At 34.3% G+C, this 12954-nt stretch overlaps 1 pseudogene; it reads right to left on the bottom strand.

Moving 5' to 3' along the window:
- Positions 1 to 7267: 7267 nt before the first annotated feature.
- Positions 7268 to 8030, bottom strand: LOC102024286 (annotated as a pseudogene).
- Between the last annotated feature and the right edge of the window lie 4924 nt (positions 8031 to 12954).

Below are 12954 nucleotides of genomic sequence, written 5' to 3'. Positions count from 1 at the left end.
CTTCTCCTTCTTCATCTTCCTCACCTTCATCGTCATCATCATCTGCTTATTTCTCCCACTGTGGAATACAATTGAAACATTTAGCACATTTCCCGTGATTGTTAGCAGTCTCCCATGGAGCAAGGGACCACAGAGCAACGCCTAATTGAGAAGGGCAGAGGAAGGGAAAGCCAGTTCTATGACAAATAAAAAATCAGTGACAGTGCCTCCTGGGATCCAGGAGAAAGAAAAAGAAAACTTTTACTATTTCTGCAGCCAGAGGTGAAACAGACGATAGAAATCAAGACCTGGGACAGTAGCCTTTTGGAAAAGTCTGTGAAGGGAAGACATGGAGAAATCTGAAATATTTACCATCTGAATCTACCCAGATAATCAGGCCCACAGAGATCTGCAGGGGGCATGATCGAAGCGTGAAATCAGGACATGTGTGAGGAGGGAGCAACAATCCACAAAGCTTTAGAGAGGCATTTGTCTCTCCCATGAGGGGAAATTGTGGGACTTGTGGAAGCAGACAGTAACACCAGTAAGAAAGAGCTGTGTGGAAGATCTGGGTTAGTGCTATAACAAACTGTGCAAAGGTGATTACTCTTTTTTCTATTGTCATTTCAGAAATTGAAGTTATTGTAAAATTGCTATTTTGCGAAATTTGGGCTACCCTTGGTAGTTCTTGCTTTTCCCCCCTCCTATTTCATTCTTTATTTTTCAGTCTTCTTTACTGGTATTTGATGATTATAAAAATTTAAATTTCAAGGGTTTCCCCTTTAGTCGCTCTTTTAGTTGATCTTCCCACTTGTCCTTCAACTCTTTCCCTGCTTTATTCTCAATCCTTCTCTGATCTTCACAATCTCTTCTCCTGGCCTTGCCCTTTCTTTTCTCTATCTATTTAATGAAATAAACACAGCAAAGAACTGTAGAAGTACATTAGAGGGCAAGAATTTCCCAGTTCTATAAATTAAATATATCATTTAAAGACAAATCAGGGTAATTCTTAACAAAATTTGGCTTAGAGGAACCAAACAAAACTACCAACAAACATTTATAAGCAACAGTATTTCCCCCCCGCATCTGAAACTACATTACCACTCTTTTGCATACATCCTCTTGATAACATAAATACTCTCCTCTACCCCCTTTATCTCTGTTACACAATAATTCCAACAGAGCACAAGTTTCTATTTTTTAACCTACTGACATATCTCTTACTTTCCCTTCTTCCCATTGACATACTCCATTCCCTTTACTCTCTCTCTCTCTCTGCCCTTCTCTACACATTACTTTTACCAGTACAACTAAGTCAGCAAGGAATATTGACAGAAGGGCGAAATTATCAAAACAAGTTTTATGTTTATGATTGATGTAAGTTTGGTTCTGTTAACATTGTTATAACCAGTAGAAATTCTCTCCTTACAAATAATGACAGGACTCACCAATTAAATTGTAAAGCTTATAGGAATAAACAATGTCCCTAAGTAAACAAAGAAATGAAAACATCACTGGAAAATAAAATTTAGCCAAAGACATCTTTATATTGATAACAAATTCTCCTCACTCTATTTGATCTCAAACTTCAACATCAAAAAAGACAAAGACCCAAATATATATATGTGAAACATATACACAGGAACATGAAAAAAACAAAGCAAAAAATGTACCCAGTGACTCCCAACTCTCCTAACTCAGATCCAGGCACACTGGTGGGGAGGAAAGCTAAGATCAGATGCCAGAGATCTACAAGGTGATTAAAGAAGAGCTAAACAAACTCAGTAATTTTAAAGTGAGTATAACCCAAAATATGATGGACCCAACATACAAACTACCCAATGTAGACATGGGCAAAACAAATAAAAATTTGAAAGAGCTGACCAAAATGATTGCGATCATAAAATTCAGAGCTAAAAATTTGTACCGAATTTAAAAATTATAGAAATGAGCAATGTGAAGAAAGTTTTGGAATTTAAGAAAAAATGAAATCATGATGAATTACTCACAGAAGCCTCACAAACAATAAAATAACAAGAAATACTAATCCAAAAGCTACTAGATGAAGCTAAGAATACTACTCTAAGGGGAATTGGAATTGGAGAGAATGAGAAGACAGCATATGTGTAATAAAAATTATTTATAAAAACCATAATAGAAATCTTTCCAAGTATGCAAAAAGATTTCAATATACTGATGAGGCTTATACAACACAAATTAATCATGATAAAAAAGGTTCCACAAAACATATTGCAGTCAAAAACCCAGATGTCTAACCAAAAGCAAAACAAATCACATATAAAGGTAAACCCACCAAGATTATTGCAGGATTATTTAAAAGCCAGGAAAGCTTAAAGTGAGGTGTTTTAATCCCTAAAAGAAAACAATTTCCAGGTGAGTATATGCTGCAAAACTATCTTTCAAATTTGATCTAGAAATAAAGACATTACATGACAGAGCATCTGAAGAGGTACATGAGCACCATCCTGCACACCAAGGACAAACAAAAAACTACAGAATGTCCTAGGCAGAGATAAGGAAGCCCCAGTGAACATAGACAGAAAAATTCTCAGTAAGATACTGGCAAATGGAATGTAGCAAATTATCAAGTAGATTATACACTATGACCAATTGGGATTCATCCCAAGAATACAGGGATGGTTCGACATATGCAATCAATCAATGTTAAACAGCATGTCAATGGAGCCAAAGACAAAAATCACTTAATCATCTCAAAAGATGTAGAAAACATTTAGACAAAGTCCAACACCCCTTCAAAATAAGAACCCAACAGAAAATTGGAATACATAGTTGTTATCTCAATCTGATAAAGCCATTTATGACAAACCAACAGCCAAATGGTCAAGAACTGAAAGCTAAGACAAAACTTAGACAAAATGTTTAGACAAAGTCCAACCAACAGTCAAAGAGACAAACCAGCAGCCAAATGGCCAACAACTGAAAGCTTAGACAAAGCTTAGACAAAACGTTTAGATAAAGTCCAACACCCCTTCAAAACAAAAACCCACGAGAAAATTGGAATAGGTAGTTGTTATCTCAATCTGATAAAGCCATTTATGACAAACCAACAAACCAAATGGTCAAGAACTGAAAGCTTTCACTGTAAAATCATGTAGGACACAAAGATATTTACTATTACTCTTCTTATCTAATATAGTTCTGGAAACATTAGTGAGAGTAATTAGACAACAGAGAGAAATAAAACCACAAGGATAATAAAGGAAGAAGTTAAATTATCATTATTTGCAGATGACATGATATTTTACATAGGAGACCCCAAAAACTCCACCAAAAGACTTACAGATTTAATCACCAAGTTCAGCCATGTAGCTGGATACAAAGTCAACATTCAAAAATCAATAACCTTCCTGTACACAAATAGCAAACTCACTGAGGGAGAAATTGGAGAAATGGTGCCATTCATAATAACATCAAATAAAAAAAGAAACACTTAGGAATTAATCTAACAAAGGAAGTAAAACATGTCTACAATGAAAACTACAGTACTCTGAAAAAGGAGATCAAATAGGATATCAGAAAATGAAGATGTACTTTGTTCATGGGGAGGAAGGATCAACATAGTGACAGTGGTCTTACTCCCAAAATTGTTATACAGACTTAATGCAATCTCATTCAAAACAACATTAACATACCTCACAAAATTATAGAAAACAATAAAAAAAAATTCACTTGGAACCAGAGATTTAGAATAGAAAAGGAAATTCTGGGTAACAAATGCAAGGCATGGGGCATCACAATTCCTGACTTGAAATTGTACTGTAGAGCTACTGTGGTAAAATCAGCATGATACTAGAAAAAAAATCAGGCCAGAGGACCAATGGAACAGATTAGAAGATGTAGAAACAACTTCAAACACACTGAGCCACTTTATCTTTGACAAAGGGGCCAAACACATTCACTGGAAGAAAGATAGCCTCTTTAATAAATGGTCATGGAAAAACTGGCTTCCCACATGCCAAACTCTAAAACTAGAGCAACATCTATCATCATGTGCTAAACTAAAGTCAAAATGGACCAAATATCTAAATATTAATACAGAAACACTAAATCTGCTGGAAGAGATAGTAGGTAGAAATCTTGAAGACATAGGTGTAGGCAGAGACATTATGAACAAAACCCAGATCACACAAGAAACATAACAAAGACTCAACAACTAGGACCTCATCTTATTAAAAAGCTTTTGCACAGCAAAAGAAATCACCAACAGAGTGAAAAGATAACCTACATAATAGGAAAAAGTTTATACCTACTGTTTTTCAGACAAAGGACTGATATCTAGAAAATATAAAAAATGGAAAAAAATCAGATCCCCTAAATTCAAAGACTCAGTCAAAAGATGGGCATGTGAGATAAATTTGCACTTCTCAGATGAAGTACAAATGACAAATAAACATATGAGAAAATGTAGCACATCATTGGTCATTCAAGAGATGCAAATTTAAACAATGCTTAGATTGTACTTCACTCCAGAAAGAATAGCTTTTATCAAACAATCAACCAATAACAAATGCTACTAGAGTTGTGGGGAAAATGGAACCTTTCTCCAGTATTGGTGGGAGTGCAGATTGGTGAAACCACTATGGAAATCAGTGTGGAGATTCCTCACAAACTAGCACTAGAGGTCCCATTTGATTCAGGTATTCCCCTTCTTGGTAATTTTCCAAAAGATTTACAAACATGATACTAAAGCAATATATGCACATCCATATTTATAGCGACAGAGTTTGTAACAGCTAAATGTTACAAACAACCCAAATGCCCATCAACCAATGAGTGGACAAAAAAGATTTTTAAAAATATAATGTAGTATTACTCTGCCATAAAGAAGGATAAACTTGAGGCATTTATTGCTAAATGGATGGACCTGGATACCATACTCTTAAATGAGATAAATTGTGTACAAATTCTCTATGATGAATGTGATCATTGCATATACCTAAATTGTATGAATAAATTTAATTAAAATTTAAATGTTAAATACTGTATGATTACTTTCATATGAGATAATCAACCATACATAAACTAAAGAAAAAGTTCAAGAAAAACTGTGTTATTTATACACAGTGCAATACTAGTCTGGTGTAAATATGATAAATTTATAGGAAAATGGATGTTGAGACTAGTAGAGGTTAGGTGAAATGTAACAGACACACAAGGTTCAATATTGCATTGTTTCTCTTATTCAAGAAGCCCAAACTATAAGCAAACTAAAGAACAAAATAGAAGATAGATAACAGGAAACACAGAGATAGAGCTTTTTGCAAAAGAGGAGACCAAGAGATGGAGTGATGCGGGAGGGAGGGGGGGGCTGGATAAATAAAGAACTAAGATGTGTTGTGTGCATGCACCACCTCTGCACAGTAAATGTCACTGTCATGCACAACAAACATACTAATAAAGAAAAACAGTAAGATAGAAACGTGAATGTGGAATGCATGTTTTAGATACCTAGAGGGAAGTTATAATATTAAGGAAATATAATCATTTTTGGATTACAATGCAAATATTTTGGGTGAAATGTGAATTAAACTTTTTGCTAATGGAATTATTTTCATTTATTCACATTATATTCATGCTGCTTTTGTGAAATACTACTAAGCAAACAATACAAATCCTCTCAAGAAACCTTTTATCTTCGGTTATGGGACCCTCAGGTATCCATTTCTCAAAATCCTACTGTAAATCTTTGGTTGTTTCTCAAATTGAAACCAGTTTTAGTTGTACTTATCCCTGTGAAATGGGTGACTTCCTTCAGGAAGCTCTGCAAATGCACCTTATTTTCTTATTGTCTTTCATTGCATTTTACAGAGATATCATTGGAAGAAGTGATGAACAGTGGTTTAAATTAAAAGTATTGTCAAAACAAGATTTAGCTATGACAAATTGTACTGCTGTAAACATGGGTGTATATATATCACTGTGGTATTGTCTCCCTAGTGTAAGAGACTGAAAGAGTAAATAAAATCCAAAAGGTAAAAGAGATATTGTGAAAGGGAAAGAAACTGCCCAAAAGGAAAGAACAACTGGGATGACGAAAGGAGAAAGGCAGGGAATATATCTATATAAAATAGCTAAGATAATTGTACTATGAATTTCTATTAGTTTATTGAAAGGGATAGTTAATGCTTAATTTTTTGATCAACTTTTCATGCCTATGTCAGGTAATCTGAGCAGCTACTTTGAAGATAACAATACACAGTGTAACAGCCACTGTTAATTTCCTATCATCTTGTTTTGGAATTTGTCTTTTTTATTTTTTTATTTTCTTTAAAATAAAAAAAATAAAAAAACACAATTGTTGTGATTGCATACTTGGAAGAAGAAAAGATCATTAGAGACTGGTAGAATAGTTCTCAAATGTCTTACAGCATAAATACTGAAATATAACATGGCCCAGTCCTTTCACTTGATACTGATTTATAGCAATGGGAGAAAACTTCTGGTTAATTCCTGGCTCTTTACATTTAGCTTCTGTTGTTATTGTAGATTAAAAAACAGCCATTCAACTCCCATTTCTTATTTTGGGTGCTCACTGATTTAGCATTTATTTTCCTTTTTTTACCATTTAATTTCCAGGTAATGTTTTTTAGTTTGTAAAATCATTTTAGTAAATATACTTATTCTTCAGTGGCAGAGACCACATACCACACAAGCACCTTTAGACTACTTAGTGTTGATTTAGCAAAAAGTACGTGATCTAATTTACCTCTGTAAATATCCTCACAATTCTTGAAATACAAAGACTATTCTACCTTTCAAAAACTGCATTATATATTAATTTATTAACAACTTTATTTTATTTATTCTTTTCTTCCAGTACTAATGATTGAACCCAGAACCTTTATGCTGAGCCATATCCCTAGCTCCAGTTTTTATTTTATATTTTGAGACAGTGTCTCATGAAATTGCTAAATTTTCCAACATTGATTTGGATTTACAATCTTTCTGGTTCCCACTATCAGAATGCAGGGACTACTGCTTTATTCTATCTATATTCTATCACTCCAGGATGGCATTTGCTTCATCTTCTCCTTTTTTTTTTTTTTTTTCGGTACTGGGAGTTGAACTCAAGACCTCATGCTTGCCTGACAGACACTTGTGCCACTAAGCTATATCCCTGACCCACCATTTACTTCTTCATGCACAAAGTGAAATTTGTAACAGTTCCATAGTCAAATTATGAAATGTACCAGAAAATTACACTTGTTAAGGTATGTAATGATGTAATTTAGCAGGTCATAATTTCTCATTTACGCTTCATGAACTGTATTTCAGTCCGAAAGACTTTCCTTAGGGCAGCCTTCATCTCCTTGTTCCTTAAGCTATAAAACAGAGGGTTGAGGAGGGGTGTTATCACGGAATACAATAAGGTCACAATTTTTTGCACTTCCATTGGGTATCTTGATCCAGGGCTAACATACATCACCATAATAGAGCCATAATACAGAAACACCACAGACAGATGAGAAGCACAAGTGGAGAAAGCCTTGCTTTTGATTGCTGCTGAAGGTAGCACAGCCCAAATCACCAGTGCATAGGAACAAAGGATAAACAGAAAAGTGCCAGTCATGAAGACAGCATTGAAAGTAGAGTAAATGTACTGTGTTGTGGTGTCTTCAGAACAGGACAGCATCATTATTGGGACAGGATCACGCATAAAATGGTTGATGATATTTGGGCCACAATAGGGTAGCTGTGAGACGAAAACTACTGGGGTTAGGAAAATAATGAACCCACAGGACCATCCTAAGATAACTAGACAAGTGCAGAACTGTCTGGTCAAGATGCGTGGATAATGCAGAGGGTGGCAGATGGTGAGGTATCTGCCAAAGGTCATGATGCAAAGGTAGAAGCCTTCATCACACCCAAAAGAGAAGAAGTAGAACTGAGTGAAACAGCTCACAAAGGAGATGGACTTGGTTGTGGATAAGAAGCTGGCCAACAGATTAGGGACAGTTTTGGTTTTTGCATATTTCCAGGAGAGAGAAATTCCGCAAAAATATATACATGGGTGTGTGAAGGCAACGATCTCTCTGCACTGCACAGGTGATGGCTGTGTTCCTCATGAGGGTCAGCGTGTAGGATACTGAGAATAGCCCAAAGTAGAGGAGCTGCTTTTCTGGACTTGAGAGGAAGCCCAGGAGGATGAAATGGGTAACGGAGTTTGTGTTTTCTTTGTTGGGCACATTCATTGGTCTGGAAGATATGAAGTTGACGCCAGTTATTCAATTTAATGTAGAGTATTGGTTTTTATAGGAAGCACCAAATTTCTTTGTAATTTTTTTGTTTTTGTTTTTTTGGTTTTTTTTTTTGGTTTTTCTCCGGTACCGGGAACCAAACTCACGACCTTGCGCTTGCCAGGCAGATGCTTTGCCGCTGAGCTAAATCCCCAGCCCACTGTAATTTTTGATAAAGTAATAAACCTGAGATTTCTCCTTAAGGCAACAAGAATATGATCTTGATAAACTATATCTTTGGAATATGATTTTATTGTAGCACAATACAAATAATAAAAATTTAAAAAGCAATATTATGCTGGAGCAAACATAAAGTTAAGAAAAGATGTACAAACTTTGTAATATTTGCAAATAATTTTACTTGTTTATGTATATGTCCATATGTGCTTACCATATGTGGTACAGTACAGACAAATCAGTATGTGTTAAATTCTTTTTAAAGTACTATATAAAGATAATTTAGTGTAATTGATTATACCGGTAATGAGACTACATTTTACAATAAAACATTGCAAAGGTCAGGTCTCATGGTGAAACCCTGACTGGTCCAATCTGTATTCCTCTTTATTCCCCTTGTGTCTTCTTATGGTATTGTGTAGTGATTAAAAGAATCTTTCTGGGCCAACAATAGATGATTATATTACCATACCCAATGCATACTTTGCATTGATGAAATATTTTCTCTCTGGCCTGTTAGCTTCAGGTCCACAAATCAGGGAAGAGTCCTATAGTCTTGAGCCTCAAATTCTCTGGACAAAAATTTTATCTTTTTGTAAATGTAAAAATGCAGTATGCCACATAAACAACCTTGTCTAAGTGAGGGGACATGCTCTGAGTGATTAGACTCCTTAATGTGGACCATTTTGTTGCAAAAATATCATGCAGATAGAAATGTCTATTTGGGTGTAGTTTCCATAGTATTTTCTTAGTCAATGATTTTTGTACTTATTGTTTGCTTTCCTTTCTGTATATAACTTTGTTGCTTTTTTGCTGGCATTTTCTGTAACCAGGAAGCATTGAAATATTGAACATCCTGCTTCACTCATCTCTGCCTTTTCCTTACAGTTTGTTGCTGCTGAAATGAAACTTAACTTTCACATCTTGTTCGCAGAGTACCCCGTTCTTGATTGTCACATTTGATAGCTAAATGGAAGGACTGTTGTTGTCACAATCTTCCTTCTGTATCCATTGATTTTGGATCCATGGTTTTAAAAAAATGCAGAATAAAAATGTTTAAAAAATGTATTTATTCTAAACATATAGCAGCCTTTCAATCTCTTTTCATTTGTCCCTAAGGAAGATAGTTTAGCAGTGATTTGTATAGTATTTACACTGTCTGGTACTGTAAATAACCTACAGATGAACTAAAATTTTGGGGAGGAAAGTGTGCAGATTTATGGAAATACTATGCTTTATTCCATAAGGAACTCGAACATCTGTGAATTTTGCTATCCCCAAGTTGTGCTGGAGTCAATCCTTTAAGGATACTGAGGAGCCACTATATCTCACTGCTCATTTAGTTTTGAAGACTGTGAAATCTGAACATATCCTCATGGTTTTTTTTTTGTTATGTACCTTCAACCACATCTCAGGTGGTGATATCTGACAGACAATACTGTGACTTCTCATAGGATAAGAGGCATTTTACAATTTGTGGGTTTTTCTTTTTGTAGGTATAGATTCTTTCTTGATCTGTTGTGTTTGTTAGTAAGGTTAAAATAAAACACTTTTTATTCTGAATGACTGTAGAGTTTTTCCTTTCAATTGAGGCTACTGTATAGTATCTGATAAAGAATATGTGTAATTTTGTCTCAAGACAGCAAGCTATGATGCAAGGGTACCCTGGTTCTTCCCAAACATTAAAAAACTAGGGTGCCTTTGATATGAAAAGTTCTAAAGCATATAAGATACATATAAGCAGAGAAACAGGGGAAGGATATTAATGTCAGTATAAGAGGCAATTATTACAAAATATCCTTACTGAGGGATGGTTACAAATTTATTCTTCTACATCATTTACTGAAGGAAACATTCACTTCTCTGCCACAGAAGACTTAGTGATTATTGAATTTCATAATAATTCATTAGATTAAATTTTAATTAACCCTTTTTACTTTGGCATGTGTTCTAATTTCTCAGGACCCAATTCTCAGCTCCTTTATTTCACTGGTAGTGGAACACAATGATGAAGTATTAAATCAATGAAATTGCTCACTCTTCTTGAATCTTCTGTACAATATTTTTTGTGATATGCAAAGTCATCATCCAAAGAAAATCATGAGTATGATAATCAGAATCACATCAGCACTAAATAGGTTTTGACATACAAAGAAAGGTTATTTCAAATAAAACCAAAGCATGTTAAACTAGTGAAACTGCTGAAAGTGTATAAGTTGAAGAGATATTATAATTGAATCAGATTTTCCATGTGTTTTCTATTGAACACGCAACAAAATTAATGTAATATTGATAAGAAATCTGACTCCAGAAATTTATCATTTGCACATTTTCATTGAAAGTGCCCATGGTTCTTTGCAAACAATACCAGTTAGCATTCTAAAAGTCTAGCAGAAATAGATAAATGTATTTCCAAAGATCTAGTGAAATATAAAGAAAATTAAGAGGCTGAGGCAGCTGCAAGTTTGAGGCTAGCCTGGGCTACAAAGTAAGTTCCAGGCCAGCCTCAACTACATAATGAAACTCTGTCTAAAAAAGACAAAAAATTAATATTTGTAAGCTTATGTGTCTGAATTTTATTTTAAGTAAATATTTATATATCCAGAATAAAAGGAAAACACTTGTTAGTACATTCATTTATGCATTATACTTGTTATAATATAGTATATAATTTTTAACTCACTTCCTTGTAATGTGCTGAGATGAGTTCTCTGAGAAGGAAATAAAATATTACTCTACAGTGTAAAAAGTATTTGAGGGACTTCTGAGAATTTAGATGATCCAGTTTGTAATGTGCATGAATTTCAAAGAGTGAACCTTAAAGATTTTATTTTCTTTTCAGCTACAAAACTCATATTTATGGCTAAGATGAAAGTGCAATGAGACAATTGTTTCTGTTTATCCACTTGCATTGTGGCCTTTTGAGATTTGAGAACCTTTCCCCTGATATTCTAAAATATTTCTTCAACAAGTGAGATAGTTTTGTAATTTTATTTATTCGTAAAGAGATAATAAGCTCAATCATTCCCCAAGGAATAGAGTACTCATAAACTTGTCTTGTGCTTTGTAACCAGGCATTACAATGGGTTCCTGGGGAATAATTAAACTGTTAATGGGCTTGTTGTAATAGTTTCAGTAAGAAGATCTACCATTAGATTCCCTTTTCTATTTTGAGAAAAGGGAACATCTACTTTTCCCATCAATATTAGCTGTCGGATTTGTTGCTTGAAGAGCACAAGGTCATTTGCATTTATCATTACCATTAGAAAAATGGTATTTTAAATACTAAAACTGGTATAATATTATTTTAAAAATTATGGAGTGTTTGACTGACAGGGTGGCTAGAGAAGGATAAATGAAAAATTAAAAACCCTGTTTACATACAGAAATTCAATTCAATTCAGTGTGAAATAAAAAATTAACAAAATTAATAAGTGACTGGGTGAATTATATCTTTTTTCATTTGATAAAAATATAGTGTACAATAGTTGCAAGGTAGCTTTTTAAAAATTTCAATGCAGCTTTAAGGAAAGTCTGCCAGAGATATTAACATATGAGCACAGATATAAAAAAGTTGGGGGACAGGACATGAAGTTATAGAGAAGACTTTTCAGGCAAAAGGAAGCCAATGCTGGAGGCCAGAGGGAGAGGTGTGTCTCCACTACAGAGGAGTCCAAAATGCCAGTGTGCTGGAGCAGTGTGAAAAGAAAAGAGGGCCCCTGACTCAGTCCTCTCTATACAGCATCTGTATTTCACTGTACCAGGCAGCACAAATACTTGGTTTTCATGAGTTTTACTAATTTTAATATAATTGATTGTCCTATATAGCCTATTTGAACTTCTTATTTATTTTTGTTAGTGCATGCTTTCATGATACAACGATTATACTCCTCATGGATATTTATGTGCACATAAAACATTTTAATTCTGTTTTCTGTACTCCTCTGTGTATAAGTACTAAATTTTCTATAACCATTTATCCATTGGCTAACTTAGCTATTGTGAATAATGCTGCTATAATATAGATATGCATATATCATTGTAAGATAATGTTTTTGACTCTTTCAGGAACATATCTGTAAGAGGAATAGCTGGGTCAGATGAAATTTTTATCTTAGTATTTTTTATTTTAAAGAGAGTAATACATGAGAAACAAATGAAAAAATAGAACAGTAGCAGCATACCAGTATCACAAGCATAAACAAATCAAAGCAAGAACATTCAAAGTCATACAGGGTCTCAAGACAAATTAACACAAATCAATAGTAGTTGTTACACTGCACATCACCATTCTCAACTACATTGCTCAGATTATTAGATGCAAGAATGAAAGACTATTCAAATCATTAAAGATAATAATAAAATAATTCTTCAGCAAAACATTAGAGATAATACAGAGTTTCACTAGACAAGATGGAGGGGTTCACCACTGTAATTACATTGCATATTGTTACCTTCAAATCAATTGCTGAGCCCACCAGACACAAGTATGCAAAGTTGATCAGAATGTGAAAAATTG

The sequence above is a fragment of the Chinchilla lanigera genome, unplaced genomic scaffold (genome assembly GCF_000276665.1).
Source record: "Chinchilla lanigera isolate Chin_1 unplaced genomic scaffold, ChiLan1.0 scaffold00149, whole genome shotgun sequence".
Lineage (NCBI taxonomy): Eukaryota > Metazoa > Chordata > Mammalia > Rodentia > Chinchillidae > Chinchilla > Chinchilla lanigera.
Note: the sequence above shows the minus strand (reverse complement) of the source record. Positions and strands in the feature narration are given on the sequence as shown.